At 41.9% G+C, this 26,666-nt stretch overlaps 1 long non-coding RNA gene across 1 annotated transcript; it reads left to right on the top strand.

Annotated features, from left to right (window-relative positions):
- On the top strand, positions 1-26,329 carry LOC144690157 (uncharacterized). The gene is made up of 3 exons (XR_013578778.1): positions 1-201; positions 14,072-14,122; positions 23,117-26,329. It is a non-coding gene; the product is annotated as an uncharacterized LOC144690157 (long non-coding RNA).
- Positions 26,330-26,666: the final 337 nt, after the last annotated feature.

Below are 26,666 nucleotides of genomic sequence, written 5' to 3'. Positions count from 1 at the left end.
ATCTGTGGTGAATATGAACGAGAACAATAAAACATGAATTTTCTGCTCGACTAAAGAGCTACACTTTAATTATCCCTGTATTAGAAAAAACGGATTAATTTAATCTGGAGTCTACTAACACATCATCAGCAAAGAATGTTCATTTTCATTTAAGCTAGGAACCAAGGCTCTTTTTTTTAAAGAAGACAACATAAATTAGTGGTAAGTACAAAATATGTTTTATTTAAAAATGGTTTCTGATAGATACTCGTGGTAGGTTTAATTACAAAACACTTAACAATGTTGGAATGAAGCATACTATGATATTGAGCGTGGAAAACATTAAATCCTGCTGCAAATGATCCTATTTAATTTAGTTTAATGAGATGTGATGTACCCTCGTTAAAAGGCCTAATGGAAGATTAAGTAAGGAACAGGCAGTACAGAATTCTCTTAAAATGGGAATTCTGGAAATGTTTTCTATTACTCTGTCTCCAGTAATGCTGACCTGCTACACCAGAGATCAGAACAAAATAGCTGTGCATCAAGGGTTCCAGACTCTTTAAATTGATTTTCTTTTAACCTTTTCAGTACCAGGTCACTTGGAAATTTTGCTGCCTCTAGTATTTATTTGTTTGTTTGTCTTTGCAATTGGACCCCCAATTCAAATATTTCAATATATATAATAGCCATCCAGCATTTTAGCTGGTCTTGAGAACACTTGCTTCATTTACTTCGTTTCGCCTTAAAACTATAAAATATATCTATTAACACACCTTTATAGCCCCATTCGTATAAATATATTTTCCAAACTATAAATAGTAGGACATAGTAAGTAATTTCTTGATAGACTGCCAGCAAGAATATTGCATTGGCCAACCCTTCATTGTGAATATCCTCAAGCTGCTGTTCAGTGCCAGCATACAGAAAATCCGAAAAGAGAACAAAACTAATCCATAATGTTGAACTGTACAAACTGGTAGTACAAAAGTAACAGCTTTATTGGAACAATTGCAAGGTTTTTGTCTAATCTCCGAGTTTAGGTAATTAGATGGAGCTTTGTAGCTATAGTTTTTGCCACTTAAAGTACTCACCCACATATTCAGTATTCGATATCTATAAGCCATCTAAATCCTTTGATTAGATTATTGTTTTGAAATTAGTCCAGGTATACATCATTCACTTACAGTAGCCATTCTTTTTCCCTGTTGTACTCCTGGGGTCTTTAATACATGATAAAGCCAAGCAACATTTTTGTTATAGCTGTTGATGTAGCAACCACCATCATGTTATATAACTTACAAACCTCCAAAGAATCTGTGCCAAACTCTGTCTCTCAATGTTACAGGCAAACCTCGAATCTAGACTGCTGCAGGCAGTGCAATGAATCTGTATAGTCATGAGATTTGCCTACAACGTCGGTAGTCAGACGTTATCTAGAATTCCTTCAGAGACATCTATAGGGTGTAATTTCACATGATAGAACAACCCACGGCCATTTTCATTATGGTTGGCGGCCGCAGTGAAAACGTTCCTTGCAGCCATGCTGGAGTGTATATAACTATAACTCCACATAAATAGAAAAATGACACAAGATTACTACTGTGAACAATGGCATTCACAGATTCTGAGGTTGACTCTCATATTTGTGACCAGTAATGCACTTCCAATGAATTTTTATTCTGTGTGCATTTCAAAAATGAAAAGTATGAACAAAGTTTTTCTAAATTTTATGAACTCCATCTTACACTCTTGAAGTAACCTAAATTGACCCATCATCAATCTTGTTCGACATCTCAAGCTTCTTGGAGTTTATTAACATACTACTGAGATTAATGTTAACCTTATGATGTAATGACAACTGTTCTGGAAAAAGAGTCGTATGTTTGATAGTCCATTTTACTTTTATTTCATGCAGACAATGAAATTGGAATTGAGAACCAAACAAAATGAAAGCAAATATGCCCAGTTTAGTTGGCTAATTAGTTGCTTGGCCATCACACAGCTACAATATACATTGCACAAAATGGTTGCCTGGATTGCTGCCAGTATTGTAGCCGAGTGCAAGAGTCCAGTTACTGAGATTCTGTTCGTCTTGTTTTCTCTGAGAAATTAGAACTATGTTCTGATTTTGGAAGACAGTGTCCCTCAAATAATTGGTTTCATATAAACTGGAAACTGAAAAATGTATATGAATTGTATCCGAGTCCCCTACCTCAGCATGGTGCAAGTAGTAATCAAGAGTGATTATGGGGGTGCTTAGCTAGTTTGTTTAAATAATACAAAGCATCAGGAAGCACTAGTTCTTGTTTTGGTTAGTAATTTTAAATACAAATATTTTTTAAGAAGTTGCGATTATTAAAGCAAAGAACTGATGTAAAACAGAACACCTTAAAGTTTAGATGAGGGACTGTTTAATGATAGTCAACCTGTTATCAAGAGAAGCATGCACATATGGCCCAGTGTATTTAATGTACATTTAATCTCGGCTGCGGGCAGCATCAACCCTCTAGTGGCCACTTCAGGGCAATGCAGGGCTTTGGAAAGTATTTTTTTCAGCTTTACCTTTGACATTCAGGCTTTGATTTCTCTTTTTGTTTTGCATTTGCTCTTTTGGCATTATTTTCACATCAGTTACTCCTACTTAATTTAATGAGAGTTATATCTAAACCCTTTCCCAATGCCCGGTTGGAATCACTGGCAAAGATCAAACTTTGTTTAGTGTTTTCCTTGAATGAAGGATTATAAACATGACAGTTAAATTGATTTTTTTTTATCATTTCAAGTTTTTTCACTATGAGGAGGAGATGAAGTCCAAATCAGTAATAGCTGCTGTCAATTTTCTTCTACAAGATTTATTTCTAAGTGCGTTTGACGGAGTGGCGGGGGGGAAAGAGGCAGACTTTGAGTTTGACAGTTTGCCAACGCTAGGAAATGTTCAGGGCAGCCAGTCCCTTCAGACAGCTGCAACATTTCATGGCGTCATGTCAGCGAATTTCCACAAGCCATACTGCCAGAGACCACAAGATGGTTTCGAACAACGGTTCAGTTCATGATATTTTTGTTTTATAAAAAATGTTCTATTGCTGAGTGGGCAGTATGCATTGAATTAACAGATTAATGAAAATGCTACACTTGCACAAGATTTGATTGCTCCTTCATGCAAAAATTGCTTGCAGATTGAAAAACAGTGCGATTTGTTTCACGCTCCCCGACTCATTTCTACGTTAGCACTTGTCAGTGCAACCATTAAACAAAGCCAGTGGAGAAACTTAATTACAAAACCATTTATTTTATCGGAATGAAAATAAATGAAAGCTACCTCAGATGCATTAGGTGGGTGCAAAACATGTTCTTCGGATAACACCCAAGGGTAGCGAGACTGCTGTCAGAATAATGTTCCTTTCATGTGCAGGAGGAACCAATATTAGAAACAGCTGCTTTAAAGTCACTCTTTATTTAAGTTCAATTATAAATTAAAGAACAACCACTTTAATGAAGGGGCTATTTATATTTGAAGTTACTCAGCTGTGGTGTTCAATCCTGGCTTCTTCCTTCACTCAAGCATATTAAAAAAAAACTGCCTGTGCTTGCCTGCAAGTGTTTGAGAAGGCTTAACAGATAGCTCAATGCTGGTGGAACTGTGTTCTTCAAATGGGGCCATTTCTGTTGATGCTGAGTATGTCCTGCTCTTTAACTCGCTAAAGCTTTCGTATCTCATCCATCTAAGTCACATATAAAAAGTAGCTGAGAGGAGGTTTTTTTTTTAATCATGTCAGTAGTCTTCCAGTAGCATATGGCAGAAAAGTGAAGAGTTTTTTTTTAAAGGAAATAAAAAATTAAGTACTGGTACAAGAGATGCCTTCAAAGGCTTTTAAAAAAAAATGGCATGTTGCAGTATTTGCCAATTGTGAAGCTAAAGGTAGTTTTAACAGTCACTAACTAAATGGACAGAAGCAAACATGTAATTATATCTTTTTTCAATAAATTACATTTATAAAAGTGAAAGTCTGATAACACAAACTTTGAACCTGGCCATGTTTTGATTTTATGCTTTGATTTGATGTTTTATATTTAAAAAATTGAATCATCACCAGTGCCAATCCCAGCATTAAAAAAGTATAACAATCTGTTGAGTGATGATAGTTACTTGTCAGTAACCTAGAAATTACTGTTGCCAATATATTGTAGCTGAGCACTTGCCATGTTCATGTGATATTATTTTGTCTCTATTTTGTCAGACTTTAACCCATTTAAGAAAACAGATAACACCTGCATCCAAAATAATGCACAGAGGAATGTCAGTTCTAAAAGTGTATTCTCGCCCTTCCAAACTATCACAAGCATTTTTTGGGCAACTAAGTTCAGACAAAAGTAACATGGGTTAATGAATTACCAGACCACTTAAGTGCAAGTTCAGCACAGGAAAGGTGTTGTCCTACCCTCTCCTTCCTCCCATAACATACCTCTCTCAATCTGGTCAACACTATCTGTCTAAACTGCCCAACAAATCTGCAGAGATTTGGGCTGCCACATCCAACACATCTGGAGACATCAGTAAATTGTCAGTTTAACACGGTTCAAGCAGTGAAGGCTTTAGAGAGGGGGCAGAAAAGATTTACAAGAATGGTTCCGGGGTGAGGGACTTCAGTTACATGGATAGATTGGATAAACTGGGGTTGTTCTCCTTAGAGAATAGAAGGTTGAGAGAAGATTTAATAGAGGTATTCAAAATCATGAGGGGTCTAGACAGACTAAATAAAGAAAAACTGTTCCATGACAGAAGGGTCAAGAACCTGAGGACATCAATTTAAGGTGCTTGGCAAAGGAACCATTGGCGACATGAGGAAGAACGTTTTATGCAGCGAGTGGTTAGATTCTGGAATGCACTTCCTGAGAGTGTGGTAGAGACAAATTCAATCATGGCTTTCAAAGGAAATTGGATAAGCATCTGAAGAGAAAAAAATTTGCAGGGCTATGGGGAAAGAGCAGGGTAGTGACTGAAAAGTTGTTTCTAGTGTGGTTGTGCAGGGCTCAGAACTAGGTCCCTAGCTTTTTGTGGTATACATCAATGATTTGGACTTGAACGTAGAGAGTATGATGCAGAAGTTCATAAATGATACGAAAGTTGGACATGTGGTTGATAATGAAGAAGAAAACTATAGACTGCAGGACGATATGAATGGATTAGTTAGGTGGGTGGAACAGTAGCAAATGGAGTTCAATCCAGAGAAGCATGAGGTAATGCATTTGGGGAGGGCTAACAAGACAAGGGAATACATAGTTGGATTCTGGGAAGTGTAGAGCAACAGAGGGTCCTTGAATTGCATGTCCACAGATCCCTGAATGTGGCTGGAAAGCAATAAGGTGGCTAAGAAGGCATATGGGATATTTTCCTTTATTAGCCAAGGCATAGAATATAAGAGTTTGGAGGTTATGCTGAAAATGTATAAAACACTAGTTAGGCCACAGCTAGAGTACTGCGTGCAGTTCTGGTCACTGCAATATAGGAAAGATGTGATTGCATTAGAGAGGGTAAAGACTGAACTGGAGAATTGTAGTTATGAGGCTAGAGTTATTTTCTTTGGAACAGAGAAGGCTGAGGGGAGACCTAATTGAATTATATAAAATTATGAGGGGTCCCAATAGAGTGGATAGGAAAGCCCTATTCCTTTTTGATGAGGGGTCCATAGCCAGGGGGCATAGGTTTAGGGTAAGAAGGAGGAGGTTTAGGGGAGATTTGATGGGAACTACTTTCGCCCAGAATGTGGCAGGGATCTGGAACTCACTGCCTGAAAGGGTGGTAGGTGCAGAAATCATCACAACAGTTAAAAAGTACTTGGATATACATTTGAAGTGCCATAATTTACAAGGCTACAGACCAAGAGCTGGAATGCGGGATTAGGCTGGATGGGGGGATTAGGCTGGATGGCTCCCTCTCGGCAGGTGCGGACATGATGGGATGAATGGCCTCATCTGTGCTGTAAGTTTTTATGATTCTCTGATTCCATGGGCAGGAACTTCCGGCCCCAACACCAGTGGGCATTGTTGCAGATGAGGCTGGGAAATTTGGATGAAGTTAAAAGTCAATGGCTCTCCAAATTTTCCTGTCTCGCCCACAATGATGCCCGCTGGTGTCAGGGCCAGAAAATCCCAGCCTAGAGTGGGACTAGCTGAATAACTCTTGCATAGAATCAGCACGGACACAATGGGTTGAATGGCCTCCTCCTGTACTGTTAACCATCCTATGAATCTCAAGTTCCAGCATTTCAGTCAGTATTAGAGTAACCATTTGAGTCATAAAATAAACAATTCAAAGACAGAAGTCACACTGGTGGGCAAACAGTAGTAAAAAAAAAAATCACTGTTGACAATATTAGTGGATGAACACTTAGCCCATTCCATGGTAATCCTTTGCTATTTTAGTGAAGGGTTTAACCCATTTAAAATTAACAAGCAAAAAAGTTGCTGAATTACTAATGCAATCCATTTATGTTTTAGGGCAATTAAAAGCAACAAATTGGGTACTTAAGTTGAAAGATGCTCTTATTACAGCAATAATCTGTTAATAATATGATACATTGTGCTCTCACAAATGGAGTATGTATTAATTGAGAGAGTACAGTGAGAAAGCTGTAGCCTTCATTAACAGTGAGTTGATTAAAAATCAGTTTCCATTTATCATATTTTTGTGCACTATAAGGACCGCACTCAGTGCTCTCATAGCATTGTATTTCACAGAGGAGGAGGACTAGCAAAAGCAGGAAAGGATGGTCCTGTTCAAATGGCACATATGGTGCACCATCAGTCTCACCGCTCTGCTACACAGCAGGTCTCCAGTAACAGGTACAGTTAACTGGCGATGTGAACAAAAATTGGCAGGAAAGCATTGATAGAGCTGTACCACTGCTGTCTTCTGGACAACATTTACCATCTGAAACCATTGCCAACAGCTGTCAAAGTCAGCATGGCCTTCAATTTTATTCTGAATCCTTTTTTGGCAAGCACTGAGCCCAACTAAAGTGCAGAAAATTTTACTGTCTACAGATGTCTCAAGGAAACTACAAAATATTGTTCATCAGTCCTAACTTCATCAATGCCGCCTCTGACCAACAGCAGCAACGTAAGAGGGCAACAGATCTGATTTTTCTAAAACCATAAAGTCATTGACTTCACTTCGCGTTGTTAGTTGGGTCCCCATGCACAAAATTGTGCCATAATTGATCTTAATGTGCTTTTTTGAGATTGCTGGGTTACAATGACCAGCACGGAATCATGCAGATTAATACTGGATTCCCAAAATTTCTCGTATTGAATTTGTTTCAAGACCAGGGTTATTCATGGTGGAATGAAAAATGGAAGGATGGTTCCTGGGTAACCAAGGTGACCCTTGTGCAGGTATGGTTCCTGGCAACCAGGTGTCAACCCCAAGAAAAACACAATGGAGAAGTGTCAAAGATCAAGTCACAACCGGCATGAGTTTTGAACAAAACACTTGCTATCCTGAGCAGCACTTCACATGTCTGGAAAGATTAGGATCAGCTTTACTGCACAATCTCTACACCCAAGGGTGTCCAGACTAATTGTCTTATATGTCATGCTGCATGCATTCAGCCTTATTGAAGCCATGAGAGGGAAAAAGAGAAAGACCACTGCTCCTTCTCTTCGGAGGTCAGGGATTTACGGCCCCGTTGTGGCGGGGGCGGGGCCATAAAATGTGGTGAGCCATTGAAAAGTCCATTGGCTTCGTGGGACCGGAAAATCCTGCCACCAAAAAATTCCACCCAGAATCTCTACCTGTATCAAATATCACTTCAGAGGCAGAATTTTCCCCCTGTCAGGGGGGGAAGTTGATGGGTGGGCGCGTGCGGGCGCGCTTCCGATCGGTGCCCCCGATTGGAGGCGTGGCGCCATTTTGCGTGGGCGGGCCAATTAAGGCCCGTCCAGCGTGACGTCCGCAGGGAAGTGCTATGCGCTACCTGCACGGGCTGGGGGGGAATCCCTAAAATCGAGAGTGCGCTCTTTTGCACATGCACACGAAAGAGCGCGCTCATCTCCCTGAGGCTAAGTGCTGCCTCAGGGAGATCGCCCCTACTTTCAACAATATTAAAAATAGAAAAAAAAAATTCCCTTACATGTCCCCTCATGTGACAATTGGGACATGTTCATAATTTCCATAACAACTTTATTAAAATTTTTAAAACCCGACATGAAACCTCATCCCGCCGGTGGATGAGGTTTCATGTTTTTTCTAGTTGCCGCTGGGGCTCCTGGCCTGCCCGCCAACCTTAAGGTTGGACGGGCAGGTCCTTTAATTGCTTAATTGATCCTGTCAATGGTCTGAAAATTTAAATGGGGTGGGGTGACATCGGGAGTTCCATCCAACGTCATCCCGCGTCATTTTACACGTCGGCGAGCGGGCCCTGCCCCCGCTCATTGATGGTAAAATCCTGCCCCAGATTCTGCTGAACCTTTTCTTTAACACTCCTGCAGTACCACTGAATTTTTCAGCCCAGCAATGATGGGCTTTTTAATGCCAGCCCTGCACTTTGATTGCGTCTCGATCCAGGGACTAGGGAGGCAGGTGGAACTCCTGTCCCATCCTGGAGGAGAGTCCAGTCCTACGCATTTAAGAAGTGGCAAGCAACAGTGAGCCACAGCAGGAGCAGACAGAGCCATAGAACAGTGCTTCCCAAAGTTTCTCCCGGTGTGACCCCATTTCAATTCCCCAGACATCACGGGACCCCAGAGTGATAGTACAAGAACTGTTGAGTTCGGGGTTGGGGAAGGGAGTTGTTTGGGAAGCCTCAGTTGTTGAGCAGTGGGGGAAGAGAATTCTGTTGTTCAGCGGGGGTGGGGAGGTGAGGGGCTTCATTGCTTCAGCAGGGGGATGCTTCAGTTGTCGAGCAGAGGACAAAAAGGCTTCATTGGTTGAGTGGGGGGCTTTAGTTCTTGATCAGGGATTGGGGGTGGCAGCGAATCACAAATTGAGCATTGAGGGAATTGATGAAAAGGCATGGCTTCCACAAGAAAAAGAACACCCCCCTTTTCACAGGCTTTTTTTGCAGCATCAACTGGGCCTCAGAGAGCAGTCCATTCGGCCACACCAACGAACAGAAAAAAACACGAGGGTTTGATAGGGTGTCGCAGATGTCAGAACTCAGTCCAAGCTTCAAAGCAGCTATCGCTACCTCAGAACTCAAGCCCAGAATCTTGTCTCACAGCCCCACTAGGGTCACAACCCACAATTTGGGAAGCCTTGTCATAGAACAATTGACTGAAATTTTGCAGATTTCCAGCATCTGCCACATTTTGCTGTTGTATCATTGATAATGAATTGGACCCCAGCATCATGCAAACATGGACAGAGTATTAATGCATTGGGCAGATGTGGTACTTAGCTAAAATCTTTTCTGTGAGAGATTGCCATATTGTTCTTGCTGCAGCAGTGATATCTTCAGGTTCATTGTGAGGATCTCCTCCACCAGCTTCATGATAAGACTTTTCTACATGGTAAGGTGTGTATTGTGTAGCAGATAATGATAATCTTTGAGATACCAGCAGAGGTATATAATAAAATGCCCTGTGCTTTGTCCTGACATCTCTAGTTGCTTCAAATGTTTATAGTATACTGGACAATGATCCTAGTGGTTGCATAGGCCTCAATGCTCTGTTTGATCAACTGCTATGTTTGACAATGACAAGCCAGGTTGAAGAGCATAGCTTGGTCTCCTAGGATCCAACCTTGTTGCCTGCTTCTTCAAATAGTCCAGACGCATAAAATTGCCATGAAATGAATGCTTCATAATCACTGTCTTGGGAATGGATTTTGACCTGCACGACCCAGTACTGCTGGTCCACCAACCACCTGTATATTGATGCAATAGAACCCCTTATGTTTCATGAAGACCATGGCACTCTGTGCACCAGTTTGCATGCCATCAATAACACTCTAGAAATCCTGAAACTGGGAAAGAATTATAAAGCACTCTTCTTCTGCTGCAAGATCCCCATGGAGAAAATGATGAAGGTGTTCACTCTGGGAGTCAAACATCGGTGGCCCGTTTTGATGCATCTGTGTCCTACTGATTGACTGATATTTTTAATATGTCCCATCTTGCAACTTGGAATGAGCCTGAGGCATAAAGGTTCAGTGATGTGGTGACCTTGTCTGCCACTGGCATTAGCATCGATATAAAGAAGATTGCTGGCAGGTTACCTCCCAGCAGACGATACAAGTCCATCTCTGTTTGCCTGATGAAACAAAGCTGGCAAAGGCGGTTTTTATTAGACATTTCCAGATAGGTTTGCATAGATCGATACACAAAACTGTGCGGATAAAGACAGGCAAGGGCAGTTCAGCTCTTTTTCAATTGAAGCTGGCTTGCATAATTTCTTTTACCTGTTTTGTCTTCGTTAGAACAGAGGATATTTTGCGAGGGTTCAAAATTATGAAGGGATGGGGCAGAATAGGTTGCTTCCAGTTGAGGAATCTAAAATGAGAGGACATTAACGCACAATAAAATGATTGAGATTTAGGACAAAGAACAAAAGTTTGTCAGACTGTGGAATGCATTACCAGAATTGGTGATTGGTGCAGAGAGTATTTCAATTCTTAAGAATATGTTACATAGGAAGGAAGAATAAAGGATATGAGAACAGGGCTGGCACATTCGATTAGGACTACTTCTCAAGTGAAGGAAAAATACTATTACTGGCAAATATTATTCCTGTGTTTTAATTTTTATAAAAAGAGGAAAATCAAGAGGAATTCTTAAATGCCAATTTTTCATCAAAAATCTTGCTACCAATAAAATTGACATGTTTTAAAATGATTTTTTAGAAAACAAGCTTAAGAAATCCATGTCTCAGAAATCCACTGGCACTCCCTTTTCTGAAGTGATCATGGGAAAAACATATCGGATTCCATTTTAAGCAGCTACCTGCCATCTGCCCCAAAGCAGCTTGACCCTAATCACCCAATGTCATCTCAACAAACTGAGTACATTATGAGAAAAATCAGGAAATCTGGCTTATGCTCATGATACTGATATAACAATTCAATTAAATCATTAAATGAAGCTCCAATACAAAAGCGCTTTTACTGCACAATAATCCAGCATAATGGATCCCCAGCACGTTTGCCAGTCCTCCTCACCCAAACCATGTCCATCCTACCAGCCACGTGAAATGGAAAAAAAAAGAGCATTTATTTCAAAGTTTGCAGGAATTGCAAACACGCCAAAAAGAACGTGGAAAGGAAACATACTAAATTGAATGCCCTCCTCCGCGGTGAGTTTGGTATTGGGTGGGGAGCATTTAATCAGGCAGGATAGAGGCGGGTGGGAACCCCGCCACCTTCCCGCCTCTACCCCATTTAAGTCCACGGCAGGAAGGCCCACAGATGACTTCTTTCTGCCTCCAATTGAGGCCCTTAAATGGGCAGTAAATACCCAATTAAGGGGCTCTTTCCCCCGGTGCTGGTATTAACGCAATGGTGGGCAGGATGCTCGCCATGCGGGGAAAACAGCACGAAAACCCATGTGGAGTTGCTTGCAGGCCCTCAGGGGTTCCTTTGTTTGAAGACACTCAGTGTCTGATTGAGGAACCCAGCATCGGGAAGGGTGGGCCCACTGAAAATCATCCCAATGTCCTTGATGCAGACCACCCTCCCAGTGACTCCCCCCCAAACCCTGTGGCCCCAATCCTACCATGGTGTAGCCTGGGAACCAGTGATGAGCCGTGGCTTTAGGTGAGTGTCCTACAGGCAGCAGCCAACATCTCCCCGATTGTGCTGCTGTTCAGTAGAGCTGCTGGCCTCTGACTGGGTGGCAGCTCCCAGAGGGTGATCTTCCACGCCCAGTGTCCTTGATCCTAGGAAAGACCCGCCATTATTGAGTTAAGTGCTTGAGTGGCGCTTAATTCAGTGGGCCTTCCCCAGATGAGGCAACATGGGGCTCTACCCCCATCATCTCCATTAAATTCAGCCCTAAATATCTCATCTGGGTAAATAGATTAATATAAATATCTCATGTTCCATATTATCCTCAAGATTGGGCAAACTGATTCCCCAAATCTTGGGAAAGAATGCAATGGCCTGTGAGGATGGTGAATCCTGTACATCTTTTGAACAATCCGTAGATCTGACCCGACCGAAAAGGCCAAAAGTAGACTTCCATGAGCTAAAAAAATGAGCATCTCTCTATTGACATGAAAATAGCTGAGTGGCTTCCCCTTAATGACTCTGATAAATGTCAGCCTGCACAAATCTGTGGGCTTTCTTTGAACTGCATTCTATTTGTGTGGCAGCAAATAGGGCCTAATTCTGAGTTGAGAGTGACTGCTTTGACATCAAGGCAGCATTGGACTGAGCGTGCATTCAAGGAGCCCTAGTAAAACTGGAGTCAATGGGAGTTAGGGGAAAATGCGTCACTGGTTGGAGTCATACCTAGCATGAAGGAAATGGTTGTGGTTGTTGGAGATCAATCATCTCAGTCCCAGGGCAGCACTGTGGAGTTCCTCAGGGTAGTGTCCTAGGCCCAACCATCATCAGCTGCTTCATCAATGACCTTCCTTCCATCATAAGGTCAGAAGTGGGAATGTTCCCTGATGATTGCACAATGTTCAGCACCATTCACAGCTCTTCAGATACTGAAGCAGTCCATATCCAAATGCAGCAAGACCTGGACAATGTTCAGGCTTGGGTTCGTAAGTGGCAAGTAACATTTGCACCACACAAGTGCAATGGGCAGTGACCATCTCCAACAAGTGAGAATCTAACCGTCTTCGCTTGACATTCAGCATTACCATTGCCAAATCACCCACTAGCAACATCCTGGGGGTTACCATTGTCCAGAAACTGAACTGGACTAGCCATATAAATATTGTGACAATAAGAAATCAGTAAGGCTGGGAATTCTGCAGCATGTAACTCACCTCCTGACTCCCCAAAGCCTGTCCGCCATCTACAAGATGCAAGGCAGGGGTGTGATGGAATACTCTCCACTTGCCTGGATGAGTGCAGCTCCAACAACACTCAAGAAGTTTGACACCATCCAGGTCAAAAGCAGTCCGCTTGATTGGCATCCCATTAACCACATTAAACATTCACTCTCTCTATCACCAATGCACAGTGGCAGCAGTGTGTACCATCTACAAGATGCACTACATTAAATCACCAAGGCTCCTTCGACAGCACCTCCCAAACTCCCACCTAGAAGGACAAGGGCCCCAGATGCACAGGAACACCACCACCTGGAAATTCCCCTCGAAGCCAAACACCAACTTGACTTGGAAATATATTGACATTCCTTCAATGTCACTGGATCAAAATCCTGGAACTCCTTTCCTAACAGCACTGTGGGTATTCCTATACCACATGGACTGCAGCGGTTCAAGAAGGCAGCTCACCACCACCTTCTCAGGGGCAATTAGGGATGGGCAACAAATACTGGCCTAGCCAGTGATACCCACATCCTGTGACAGAACAAATAAATAACTCTCCCTATTTCCAACCACACCCATCCCCCTCTACTGCCACCCCACCAATCAATATGCTTTGAGGCACTGTAGAATATGGCATAATCCAAAAAGAGTTCTCGCTGAGGCTAAACCAAGAGAATTTATCAGGATTTTTATTTGCATTCTTTACTGTTGCCAAGAGTAGACAATTGTATCTCTGATGCTGACCAAATAAGTTAAAACACTGGAGTGCAAAGAAATATGGCAAATCACCCACCAGAGTGAAAACCACAGGAATCTGATGGGACAAGTCCATAAAAGTGATGCAATAATGCCCTCAGGATAAACATAGTAACTACTAACATAAACTGCCAACTTTGTCCATAAGCCATCCATTTCTATTTATAAATTGCCAAACTCTGCATAGGTGGCATACACTGACACAGTATAAATACTGAGCAATTATAAAACAAAAACAAACAGTTAAAAAATTGAAAATGGAGGGGTGTCATTCCCAAGTTCCTGTTGCTGCTATTTTGCGAGACACTAGATGGCGAATGTTCTCATTTCTTACAGCCAGCTATCTAGAGGCCAGAACACTAATGGAGCATTTTGATGTCATTTTCATTAGATGGCAAAGATACGTTGGAAGAATTGAACTGAGCACAAGGCATGATACTCGGTAAGTGCACCAGAAATCACTGCTGATAAATAGGCACCTCTACAACCACTTGGATTTAATTAACCCTGTCATAGGTTGTCTGATTTTTGCTGTCTCTTATTTGAAAAAAAAACATACAGCAATGGTATTGTAGCATTAATCTGAAACCAGTCAAGAATATGATCTGAAATTTGACTTGCACTGAGGGCTCCACTTCGGATTTTCCTAGTGAAAAGATTTATTTTCCCAATGATCCCTCTGAATGCATTGCCTATGGGCAATCTCAGAGCTGGAACATTCCACTCACAATTGATCAGAATACATTGCACGAAAGTGAAATAACTTGGCTGGAGATTTTTTTTTAATCTTGGTAATGATCCAAAATTGCATTGTGATATAACCAGAATTTATCACAAAGGTTGAATGAAAACTGTTAGAACTGATTGCAGTTTTTACAACTGAATATTGAGCCTATCTACTAATAAAGCCAAATTTCCAAAATATTGGAAGTGTGTAAATATTTTACTCATTTGAGCAGAATTTACAGAAAACTGTGAGAAAATGCAGGAAGCTATTAATGAACTTGCAGAATAGGCAAGGCATTGGCAAATGAACTTCAATATAGACAAGTGTGAGTGAGTACATTTTGGTAGGAATAATAGGAGGCTACGTGTCCCTAAGTGTCAAAGCGGGGTAAAGGAACAGAGATCGGGGTGTACACATCACCAAAGTAGTGACTAGGTTAGCAAAGCCATTAAAAGAAAAGCAAATAAAGCACTGGGGTTTATTTCTAAAGGGCTAGAGTTGAAAAGCAGAGAAGTTATGTTAAACATGGATAGAACCTTGAATAGACTACACTTATCTAGTCTCCATGTCATAAGAAAGACATTGAAGCGCTGGAGAAGGTGTAAAAAAGTTTTGCAAGATGATAGCAGAATTGAGAGGTTATACCTATTAGGAAAGATTAAACATACTGGGGTTCTTTTTTCTCAAAAGGAAAGGTTGAGGAATGAACTGATAGCAATCGTCAAGATTATGTAAGAGTTGCTGGGGTAGATGTAAAGAAAATGTTTTCACTTGTAGGCGAGACCATAACTAGGAACCAAAGACATAAGATAGTCACTAATAAATCCAATAATCAATTTAGGAGAAACTTTTTTACCCAAAGAATGATTAGAATGTTGAACTCTCTTCCACAAGCGGTAATCAAAGTGAATAGCATAGATGCATTTGAGGAGAAACTAGATAAGCTCAGAGGGATAAAGGAATAGATACATTATTAGTAGTTTACTAACTACTTTACAGTGATCTTTACTGAAAGGGAAGATATCAGAGAGGAAGTGAATCCTGAAGCAGTTGAAAGTGAAATAAGTGATATTATGATGGGTAAAAGGAAAATATTAGATTAGTTAAGCTAATCACAACAAAGAACCAAGGTCTGATGGGACGCATACAAGGATTCTAAAGGAGTTGAAGGGGGAATGTTTTTGAAGTCCTGGAAATTTTATTTTAGTGTTCTTTTGAAAGTGGAGAACTCGAGAGTGGCCAATGTATTACCAATTTTTAAAAATGGAGACAGAGCTAATTGGGTAATAGCAGATCTATTATTTTAACACCTGCAGTAAGAAAATAATTTAGACTCATTAATTAAAGATGTAATTACCATGTATCCAGGTAAAGAGAAACTGCTTTGAAGCAGCCAGAAGGACTTCCAAAGGGAGGTTCGTGCGTGACACACTTTGTAGAATTCTTCGTGGAGGCAAAAAATATGGTAAATGATGAAAATGATATGGATGTTGTGTATATGTACTCCGTGAAAGCCTTTGTCAAGATACCACATGGAGATTATGACGTGTCAAAACATTTTACAGCTACCTGTCAGAATGTTCCTGACTCCTCAGTAGGCTTCCTCCTGTGGTCACATCCTCTCCAAGGAGATGTGTTTTTTGGAGCTTCCAAAACCTCATATGGTATGCGTTTTACGCATCAGGCCTTCATGACCTGTGATAAGGTCACATAAAAATGGCACAGAGTCAGGAAGGCAGAGGAAAATTGATTTTCCTCCGAGAAAAACCTAAGTGCAGCATTTTGCACCACAATTCCCACCTCCACTGGGCGGAGTCATATCTAACACAAAGGAAGATGGTTGTGGTTGTTGGAGGTCAATCATCTCAGCTCCAGGACATTACTGCAGGATTTCCTCAGGGTAGCGTCCTCGGCCCAACCATCTTCAGCTGCTTCATCAATGACCTTCCTTCCGTCATAAGGTAGAAGTGGGGATGTTTGCTGATGATTGCACAATGTTCAGCACCATTTGTGAGTCCTTAGATACTGAAGCAGTCCGTGCCCATTTACAGCAAGACCTGGGCAACATTCACAGAATCACAGAATTTAAACAGCACAGAAAGAGAACATACGGCCCATCATGTCAGCAATGGCTCTCCAAATGAGCATTATGACCTAGTGCCATTGCCCTGCCTTTTCCCCACACCCTTGCATATTGTTTCTATTCAAATAAGCATCTAATGCCCTCTTGAATGCCTTGATTGAACCTGCCTCCACCATACTTCCAGGCAGTGCGTTCCAGACCTGAACCACTTGCATGAAAAAGTTTTTTCTCACGTCACATTTGCTTCTTTTGCAAATCACTTCAAATTTGTGCCCTCTCATTCTTGATCCTTTTACGAGCAGGAACAGCTTCTCCCTATCTACTCTGTCCAACCCCCGCATGATCTTGAACATCTCTATCAAGCATCCTCTCAGCCTTCTTCTCTCCAATGAGAACAGTCCCAACATCTTCAATCTATCCTCATAACTGAAGTTTCTCATCCCCGGAACCATTCTTGTAAACCTTTTCTGCACACTCTCCAATGTGTTCACATCCTTCCTATAATATGGTGCCCAGAGCTATACACGATGAGGTCTAATGATTGTCTTATATAAATTCAGCATAACCTCCCTGCCTTTGTACTCTATGCCTCTATTAATAAAGCCCAGGACATTATATGTTTTATTAACTGCCCACTCCACCTGTCCTGCCACCTTCAATGCTCTATCCACATATACAACCAACTGGTGAATTTTCCTGTCGGCGATTTGGGGGTGGGGCCCCCATTGGGAGGAACCCCCGATGTCATCCCGGTCCTTTTAAATGTTTAGGAAGGCGGGCGGACAGCGAAATCAGCTGTCTGCCCGCCAACCTGTCAATGGCCAATTGAGGCCATTGAAAGGCTAATTAAGATAATTAAAGACCTGCCCGTCCAACCTTAAGGCTGGTGGGCAGGCCAGGAGCCCCAGCAGGCTCCTGATAATGCATGAAACCTCATCCACTGGCGGGATGAGGTTTCATGTCCGTTTTTAAAAAGTGTAATAAAGTTTATGTCCTTTTTATTAACATTTCCCATCTCGTGTGACATTGTCACATGAGGGGGACATGTTATTAATTTTTTAATTTTTCTATTTTTAAAGTTTTTTGCACTGTCAGTAATCTCCCTGAGACAGCACTTTGTCTCAGGGAGCAGTGCTCTCTTTCATGTGCATGCGCAAAAGAGCGCACGTTGGGGATTCCCCCCCCCCCCCCCCCCCCCCCCCCCCCCGCTACAGCGTATAGCACTTCCTGTCGGGCAGGCCGTTGGGCGGGCCTTAATTGGCCCGCCCACTCAAAATGGCGGCAGGCCCCGTTTCAGTGGCGGAGGTCAGCTGTCTGCCCACCACTGAGCCAGTGGGGCCCCCATGCCCACCAAGGGCAAAATTCTGCAACAAGTCTTTCTGCTCCTGCACCCCTTCAAAATTTCACCCCTTATTTTATATTGTCTGTCCATGTTCTTCCTACCAAAATGTATCACTTCACACTTCTCCACATTGAACTTCATCTGCCACCTATCTGCCCACTCCACCAACTTGTCTATGTCCTCTCGAAGTTCCACACTGCCCTCCTCGCAGTTCACAATATTCCCAAGCTTTGTATCATCCACAAACTTTGAAATTGTCCCCTGCACACCAAGATCTAGATATGTACCAGGAAAAGCAAGGGTCCCAAAACTGCCCCCTGGGGAACTCCACTGCAAACCTTCCTCCAGCCCGAAAAACACCCATTGACCATTACTCTCTGCTTCTTATTTTTCAGCCAATTTTGTATCCACATTACTACTGTCCCTTTTATTCCAAGGGCAATAACTTTTCTCACAAGTCTGTTGTGTGGCACTGTGTCAAATGCCTTTTGAAAGTCTATGTACACCACATCAACAGTATTACCCTCATCAACCTTTTCTGTTACCTCTTCAAAAAACTCCAGCAAGTTAGTTAAACATGATTTTCCTTTTAGAAATCCATGCCAGCTCTTCCTTATCAACCCATATTTCTCCATATAACTACTAATTTTATCCCAAATAATTGTTCCTAAAACCTTGCTCACCACTAAAATTAAACAGGCTTAGGCTGATAAGTGGCAAGTAATATTCATGCCACACAAGTGCCAGGCAATGACCATCTCCAACAAAAGAGAACCCAATCATCTCCGCTTGACGTTCAATGGCATTACCCATTGCTGAATCCCTCACTATCAACATCCTGAGGGTTTCCATTGACCAGAAACTGAACTGGACTAGCTATATAAATACAAGAGCAGGTCAGAGACTAGGAATCCTATGGCAAGTAACTCACCTCCTGACTCCCCAAAGCCTGTCCACCATCTACAAGGCACAAGTCTGGAGTGTGATGGAATATTCCCCACTTGCCTGGATGAGTGCAGCTCTAAGTAGCTTGGCACCATCCAGGACAAAGCAACCCCCTTGATTGGCACCCCATGCACAAACATTCACTCCCTCCAACGCACAGTGTATGCATCCTTGTATGCATTCAAACCAATGCACAGTAGCAGCAGTGTGTACCATCTACAGGATGCACTACAAGAACTCACCAGGGATCCTTAGACAACACCTTCCATCTAGAAGGACAAGGGCAACAGACACATGGGAACACCACCACCTGGAAGTTCCCCTCCAAGCCACTCACCATCCTGACTTGGAAATATATCGCTGTTTCTTCACTGTCGTGTTAGGAACTAGAGATAGCTTAAGTAAGTTATATTTATATCGCGAGTGTTAGGAATTAGTTTTAGCTTTAAATTTAAGTTTGATTTGTGTTTCTGTATTGGTGTGTGAAGAAAGGGGAGAACCTGAGTTTTAGCTTTACTTTAAAAGATGCCTGCATTCTAATGAGGTTTTATGACTTTTGAAGGGAAGTTAAAACAAACACAAGGTAGAAAAAACTGTGATGTTGCCTACCAACAGGGGTCCAGAGCAAAGGACCCACAGGCACAGAGGGCGGACTTGTCCCACATTTGCACTAAGTGTGGGAGTGGGTGGGGAAAACGACATTTTACCCACCAACTGCAATGGCGGCTTCTCACGCCGTATCATCGCAAACCCATCACATTAATTATGCATTCCCCGGAAACATGCCATTTCTCTCAACGTAAATGTGAGTGCTCTGGCTCCTGCTTTTGACTCTGCTGCCATGCACTAATTATCTTTACTTTGGTTCACAGGGACCGACACCCTCAGCCAGCCAGTCCCTCAACTCCATGCAGGTCCTTACCTCCAGCCAAGAGGACACCTTCTCCATTGAAGAGCTGGAAATAAGCAGCCCGGAAGACCAGTCACAGCGCTTACCCACACCTTCCAACAAGGCAGAGACACGCATCTTCTAGATCTAGAACAGGCTCGGGTTCACAATCTGGTGGTCACTGCACGGACATGTGTACGCAGCAAGAGGAGGCAGGTTCAGCTGAACTCCCCAGCACTCGGAGGACTGCTGGGGAAGAGGCATCTGTGAGGCCCGAGTCAAAAGACAAGCCTCTGGATTTGGCCTTCCATCTCATCCTGGAGAGTCAGCAGAAGGCATGGGAACATCATGCAGAGCTGTTGGAAGCTCTCAACAGAGTGGTATTGACATCCCTCCAGGTGCTCTTTCCCCTTACGGAGTCAGGCTGGGGCCCTCACCATCCGAAGGGAGGAGGAGCAGCAGCTGAACAGCCCTGGGTCATCCACTCAGGAATCATAGAGGCTGTCCTCTCCCTCCAAATCCCCTTTGCCTTTGAGCCCCTCAACCTCGTCCTCTGTCACCGCCTAGGGGGCAGCTGGCCAACGAGTGATTCTGGAGGGAGGAGTGTGAGTGTGGCAGGGTCTTTCGAAGCCTCATGCAAGCACTCTCCCACACACGCGGATCCCTCCCGTATCTCACTCACCTCAATGTCCCAAGCATTTTCACTGCTGTCTGCTGGGGTTCACTTTCAGTTGTCCATCTGAGCTGACCTGCATCTCCGCCCACCCACTGATCACACTCCCATACAGCGCCTGATCTCGCCCACCACGACTCTCGTTTCACTTTCGAGTTAGACAGCTTGGTGATTCAGTTTTTCATTCACACTCCCATCCTTTCGCCTCCCGCAGTCACCCATTTCCTTTCCTCCATCACAGTTGACCCCCCCGCCCCACCCCCACCTTCCCCCCGAGCGTTACCTTGCACCTCCCCTCTGGAACCTACCAGCCACAAACCTTTTCCTTCGGGGATGTCCAGGTGAATGTGCACATTCCCTTCCTTCAGGAAAATCCCACCCCCAACCACATGCACCTCCCCGACCTCCTCCTTCCCACCCCCCAGGGTCCATGTCTGCCTCCGGATAGAAAATGGAATAGAAGGGGGGTATAAAAAAGGGGATAAAACCATGGATAAATGAATAAAAATAAAAATAAGTGGATTACAAAAATAATAAGTGGATAAATGAAAGTGCTCTGTTGGCACGGCCGAATATCTGAGAGAGAGCATGCGTGGATGGTGAAATTTGAATGTACCGGCAATCCAGGGGAGAGAAACCATTGGAAGGAAAGTTCTGAACCCTGGAAGTGGACCCTGGTGTAAAGCATCTGAGAGAAAGCGTCATTTGGGAGAAGATTCCAAAGCAGCTTCTTCGAGTGGAGATTGGAAACCCTCATGTGAAAGACAGAGTTCAGTGAGACCAGTTGGCTCACGGTGAGACAAGCGCCTGGGGGGAGTTGATGAGCGATCCATAGCATCTTTTTAGGGTGGCATCTGTCAGTTGGTTTCAGAGTGTGGTGTGTCTGACCACAGGTGGCCTATTGGTTTATATGGACTGTGTACTTACTGTGAACATTAGAGTATAATATAGCCTTTATAACTTGTGTTATGAATCTGTATATATCTGTAAAGGTATAGTTATGGGTGAAAGAGTATTGTAATATAGTTCATCCTTTTTTGTTAATAAATGTTTTATTCTTTTGCTAAAAATTCACCAGCTGATTCCTGAGACTCTGTTCAATCAACGCCCTCCACGTTTCTAAACAAGAAATTAAATTTAGGATCTGTCTAGCCGAGTTCCACCTTGGGATCTGGCTTGTCCAGTAATAACACCAACTGGGAGCATAACAGTTGCTAAGTCAAAATCCTGGAACTCCCTCCCTAACAGCACTGTCGGTGTACCTACACCACAAGGACAGCAGAAGTTCAAGAAGTTATCTAACCATCACCTTCTCAAGGGAAATTAGGGATGGGCAATAAATGCTGGCCTAACCTGCAACACCCACACCCCACAAATGAATTTTTTTTAAAATTCTCAGCTGAATATGGCAGGGCTGCAGAGCTTAGATCAGATACGTTGGCTGTGAGAATGCGTAGCTCTGTCTATCACATGCTGCTTTCGCTGTTTGGAACGTAAGTAGTCCTGTGTTGTAGCTTCACCAGGTTGACACCTCATTTTTAGGTATGCCTGGTGCAGCTCCTGACATGCCCTCTTAATTGAATTAGGGTTGATTCCCCCAGCTTGATGGTAATGGTAGAGTTGGGGATATGCTGGGCCATGAGGTTACAGATTGTGATTGTATACAATTCTGCTGCTGCTGATGGCACACAGTGCCTGCTGGATGCCCAGTTTTGAGTAGCTAGATCTGTTCAAGATCTATCCCATTTGGCACGGTGGTAGTGCCATAAAACACAATGGAGGATATCCTCAATGTGAAGATGGGGCTTCATCTCCACAAGGACTGCGTGGTGGTCACTCCTACCGCTAATGTCATGGGCACATGCAACTGTGACAGGTAGATTAGTGAGGACGAGGTCAAGTAGGTTTTTCCTCCTTGTTGGTTCCCTCACCACCTGCCACAGACCAGGCTTTGCAGCTAAGTTCTTTAGAACTCATGGTCAGCAGTGGTGCTACCGAGCCACTCTTGGTGATGCATATTGGAGTACCCCACCCGGTGTATATTCTATGCCCTTGCCCCCAGATGTTCTTATGGAGGACTCTGCAGGGTCAACAGGGTTGGGTTTGCCATTGTCGCTTCCGGTGCCTAGGTCGATGCTGGGTGATCCATTTGGTTTCATTCCTTTTTTGTAGGCTTTTCAGCAGTTTTAATACAACTGAACAGCTTGCTAGGCTATTTCAGAGGGCAGTTAAGAGGCTCAGGGCCCACTTTTGGTCCTGACATTGGGGCTCACAGCTTGCCAATAAAATACCAGCCAGCATGTGGGTCTGACAGACATAATTTTATTTAAGGTCCTGATCTCACCAGATGTCTTTCAAGCAGCAAGTCTGACCATTTTTAGAGCCAGGAACAATATCTCATGGTTCAGTTCACTGGACTTATGAGTATAATGCCAAGGGGGTTTTTACTATTTATAACAAATACATTTCGCAAGAGGAATTTATTCTTCCTTTGCTACCAAATGATACATAAAATATTTAATATGTATCAGCATATACTTAAGCAATAACAGACCTCAAGGATCAACTGTACAATGCAGTAATTGTTAAGTGCAGTGGAGATGTTTTTAAAGCATAGCTCAATATTATGTGGCATGCAGTCATCCAGTAGTTAAAACCCGTATTATTTTTAGCTCAGAAAAGTGGGCATAGAAAGGGCAAGTGTCATCAAAATGAATAATGCTTTGTACTAAATGAGTTTTGTGCCTTATTCTTTCTTATCTAACTCTTCCTTTTAGATTTCTGAACAAACCTCTTGCAAGAGTACTTAAGAACAATTGAGTTTTTTTCTGTATTTAACTACTCTTTTCCGGATATGAAGCAAGAATGCTGTCTTATGTAGAATCACCAGTGCATTCTCCAAGTTGATTCAGCCAGGCAGCAGCTGTGGTATTTGTTGTCTTCCTTTGTGGTTTTATGCTCATCACAAATTAAAGAAACCATGATTTGAATATTTTTTTCATTTTAAATTCCAGAACATTAGAAAGGATTGAAACATTCCACTTGGAGACCTCTTTAGCTTGGAAGTCCTCCCATATTGTCATATCAAGCTGACCAGGTTTTTTATACAAGCCTTGAGTATGTGTGGGGATTGTGCTGAGCTCCATCATAACTTTGGCAGGAGATTGGCACAATTCCAAGAGGAATAGCACAAACGCTTGCTCTCAGCCACTTATACCTTTCTAAGGGTATACTTCCAATGTCCAACTGAGATTACAGCAGGAGATTAAGAAAATCCCCATTCAAATTTAGAGCCACATTTTACTTTGCAATATGCAACATAAGCTATTAATTATAAAACCAGCCTTGCTGATGGTAAATCGTTGGGTATACTGTATTATATGAAAAGAGAGAATGAGAAAGTAATATAGCAACACAAAAAATTTGGAAAGTAATTTAGTGATAGCTACAGTGCTGTTGATTGTTTCTTGGGGAATTTGAGACATTTATGATTTTCATGATAGCTGCCTGGCAGATGCAAAACTTTCCATAAATACATTGGTACACAGGAATTCAAGATCAAGCACAACCTTCACTTGAAGCAGAGTTAGAAGGTCACACATTTAGTCCTCATCTTATATATTTTCATTTTGAATTCCTCTATCTACAAATAAAATGGGTAGCTGACTATATAAACTTGTCACAGTTATTGCATCTTCCTACCAATGGAGGCACTATAGCCCTTGGCAGGAGGGTGTATTTACATTCCCAATTTCCATTCTAAATATGACATAGGAATCTTTAATCAAAAGAGTTGACAGGAAGTGCACACAGATGTATTATTTTAATTTATTGTTGATTCACAATTGGCAGACAAAAATAATATTGCCTTAAGAGTTGTAAGATATTTATACATTAAGACTGTGAAACTTTCACAACAATGTCATTTTTGCTTGCTATTAATTTGGCCTTCTGTAATGAAAATTCCTCAAACATATCCTCAGAATTTTCAACCAAAATAGCAATTTCAGGCATTTCTACACTCCTTTAAAAGTTTCCACAGGTCCTCTAAAAAAAAACAAATCCAGAAAAAAATTGCAACCCTTGTTGCAGCACAATGAAAGATGTTGCAAATTATTCAAGAACTACGTAGTTTTGAAAAGCAGTCTGTGTAAAAGCAAGTTGCTTAGAGATGTAAGGAAAGAGGAAAAATAATTCTCCTTTTGATTATCTGGCCTCCCTCATGGTTTGTTTTCTATTCTGGACCTGCCAAAGAAAAAGCAAGTGAAGTTAAGTGGTTAACATGTGAGAACCCACATTTACAAGTTAATACCTAAGACTCTGATGCACTACATACTGGGGAGCAGTGCGTTATGGTTGAAAACATCCCTTACAAAACTCAGGTACTCATTTCGTTGATATGTATTTACATATAGGCCTAGATCTTCCAGTCAGCAGCTATTAAATTTATCAAGTGCTATTTATATTCCACCAGCTTGCAATGGTAAAGATAGAGAAAAAAATCTTTGTAACATGGTAGTGAAAAGGAAAATAAGGGTAAAGCTGTAACCGAAGGAAGTACCAAGTTGAGTGTCAGTTCCACTACATAGAGAATAAAAGAATGGTGACAGGCTACTAACCACAGACTATTCTTCTGGACTTCCTGTAAGCACAGGTGTGAGAGGTTCATCTGACTATCCCAATAAAAATAGATAAATACTGCAAACACATATCCTTCAGCTCTGATTAAAGCTTTTCACTTAAATCATTAAACTGCATTTTCTCTTTTCCAGTGCTCAGTGGCTTGTTGTACACATCCAGCGTTTTCTATTTTTATTTCCAGTGTCCACAGTTTTTTATTTATCCCATTCAGTCATCCAGCTAGACAGGGGGATGGGATACAGGGTGAGTGCAATGAAACCCAAGTGGTGGAATAAATAGCTTTGAAAAGGGGAGATACAAATAATTAAAGGAAAATGTTTGGCAAGTGTGTGACTAATTAAAACATTTAATTTTGCTGTATACAGATTCCCTGCTTGACATCCATCCTACTGTTTTCATTCTGTTTGTTATTTTGATTTCAACAATAAGAATTAAATACTAAGAATGGTGATAAACCACAGAGTATGGTTTGACAATCACTAATGCTATTGCCAAATGGATGGCTTAATACCATTAAATCAGAGGGCATGGTTCAATGTTCACAGGGATTGTTGCCAAATACATTCAGTGGAACCTGTGGTTTTCTGTCCCTTGAATCTGAAAGACATAGTATGTGATTATAATATACAGTATCCTAAACATCCAATTTGCTTTAATCAACTGCAGGTTAGTTTTTGTAAACCTGTGGTATTGATGTCTTAAGTCCCAGAAATGTTCTTCTGTGAAGGTCTGCAAGAATACTGGAAATAGGGGGAATTTGACATAATTTTCTTAAAACTGCTTACCACCATTCTCTGCAGGCTGTGCTATGTTTTTAGTTAAGTGGGTAGTTTATTTTTCTGAATTCCAAACTAATAACTGGCCCTTGTTACACTCAGGGGTGAGGCAAACCAGTTAAATGATAAGGACGAACAAGGGCTCAAAAAATGGAACAAAAGTCCAAAGATAGTGATAGGACCTGATAATAAATGTTAAACCTTGAATTCTTTAAAAAGCAAACTATTAATTTATAAGGGTTTTGTGAGTAACAATATATGGTGTGAAGTTCTGTGCATGGGGGTAGGGGGGGGCAACAAAATCCAGTGCCTTTTGAGTTCAAGGCAAAAGTATGAGTGAAGACTATCCAGCTGTCAGAGGAACATCTAACTCTCACCAGGCTACCCAGAAGTCAGAGAATTTAAAAACAATGGCACCCTGCCCAGAGACCAAATGGGGTAATATTGTCTTAATCTCCATTGTTGCTGTGTGAGCTTAATGTGGTGTTGACTTCTGTATTGGCAGAATCATCTTCTAATGTTCGTTACTTTTATATGTATGATTTAACTATTAATAAATGAGACATTAATTACAATTTGGTATCACATCAAATCTGTTACAAATTGGTAACCACAGCAGGATGTGTCAAAGAAATGACACATTTTTTTAAAAATGAGACTTAACTTGATCACAAAAGGCGAGAATTGTTCAAATTTGGGAGGTTGGATCATGACAAGTGTCAAGTTATAATGATATGAAGGCACCAATCACCCATAAGAGATTGGGTAAATATGGTGTGGGTTCATTTATTTAGATTAGGCACATGAGAACAGATGTACAAGGAAAGAAAGCTTGAAGACATCAGCAGCAGAGCTGTGTGTGTGCCCGCAAAAGCAAAAGTGAAACTAAAACTGGATCACATGACACACT

This window comes from Cetorhinus maximus, chromosome 14 (genome assembly GCF_964194155.1).
Source record: "Cetorhinus maximus chromosome 14, sCetMax3.hap1.1, whole genome shotgun sequence".
Taxonomy (NCBI): domain Eukaryota; kingdom Metazoa; phylum Chordata; class Chondrichthyes; order Lamniformes; family Cetorhinidae; genus Cetorhinus; species Cetorhinus maximus.
This window is presented reverse-complemented; position numbering and strand designations above follow the sequence as displayed.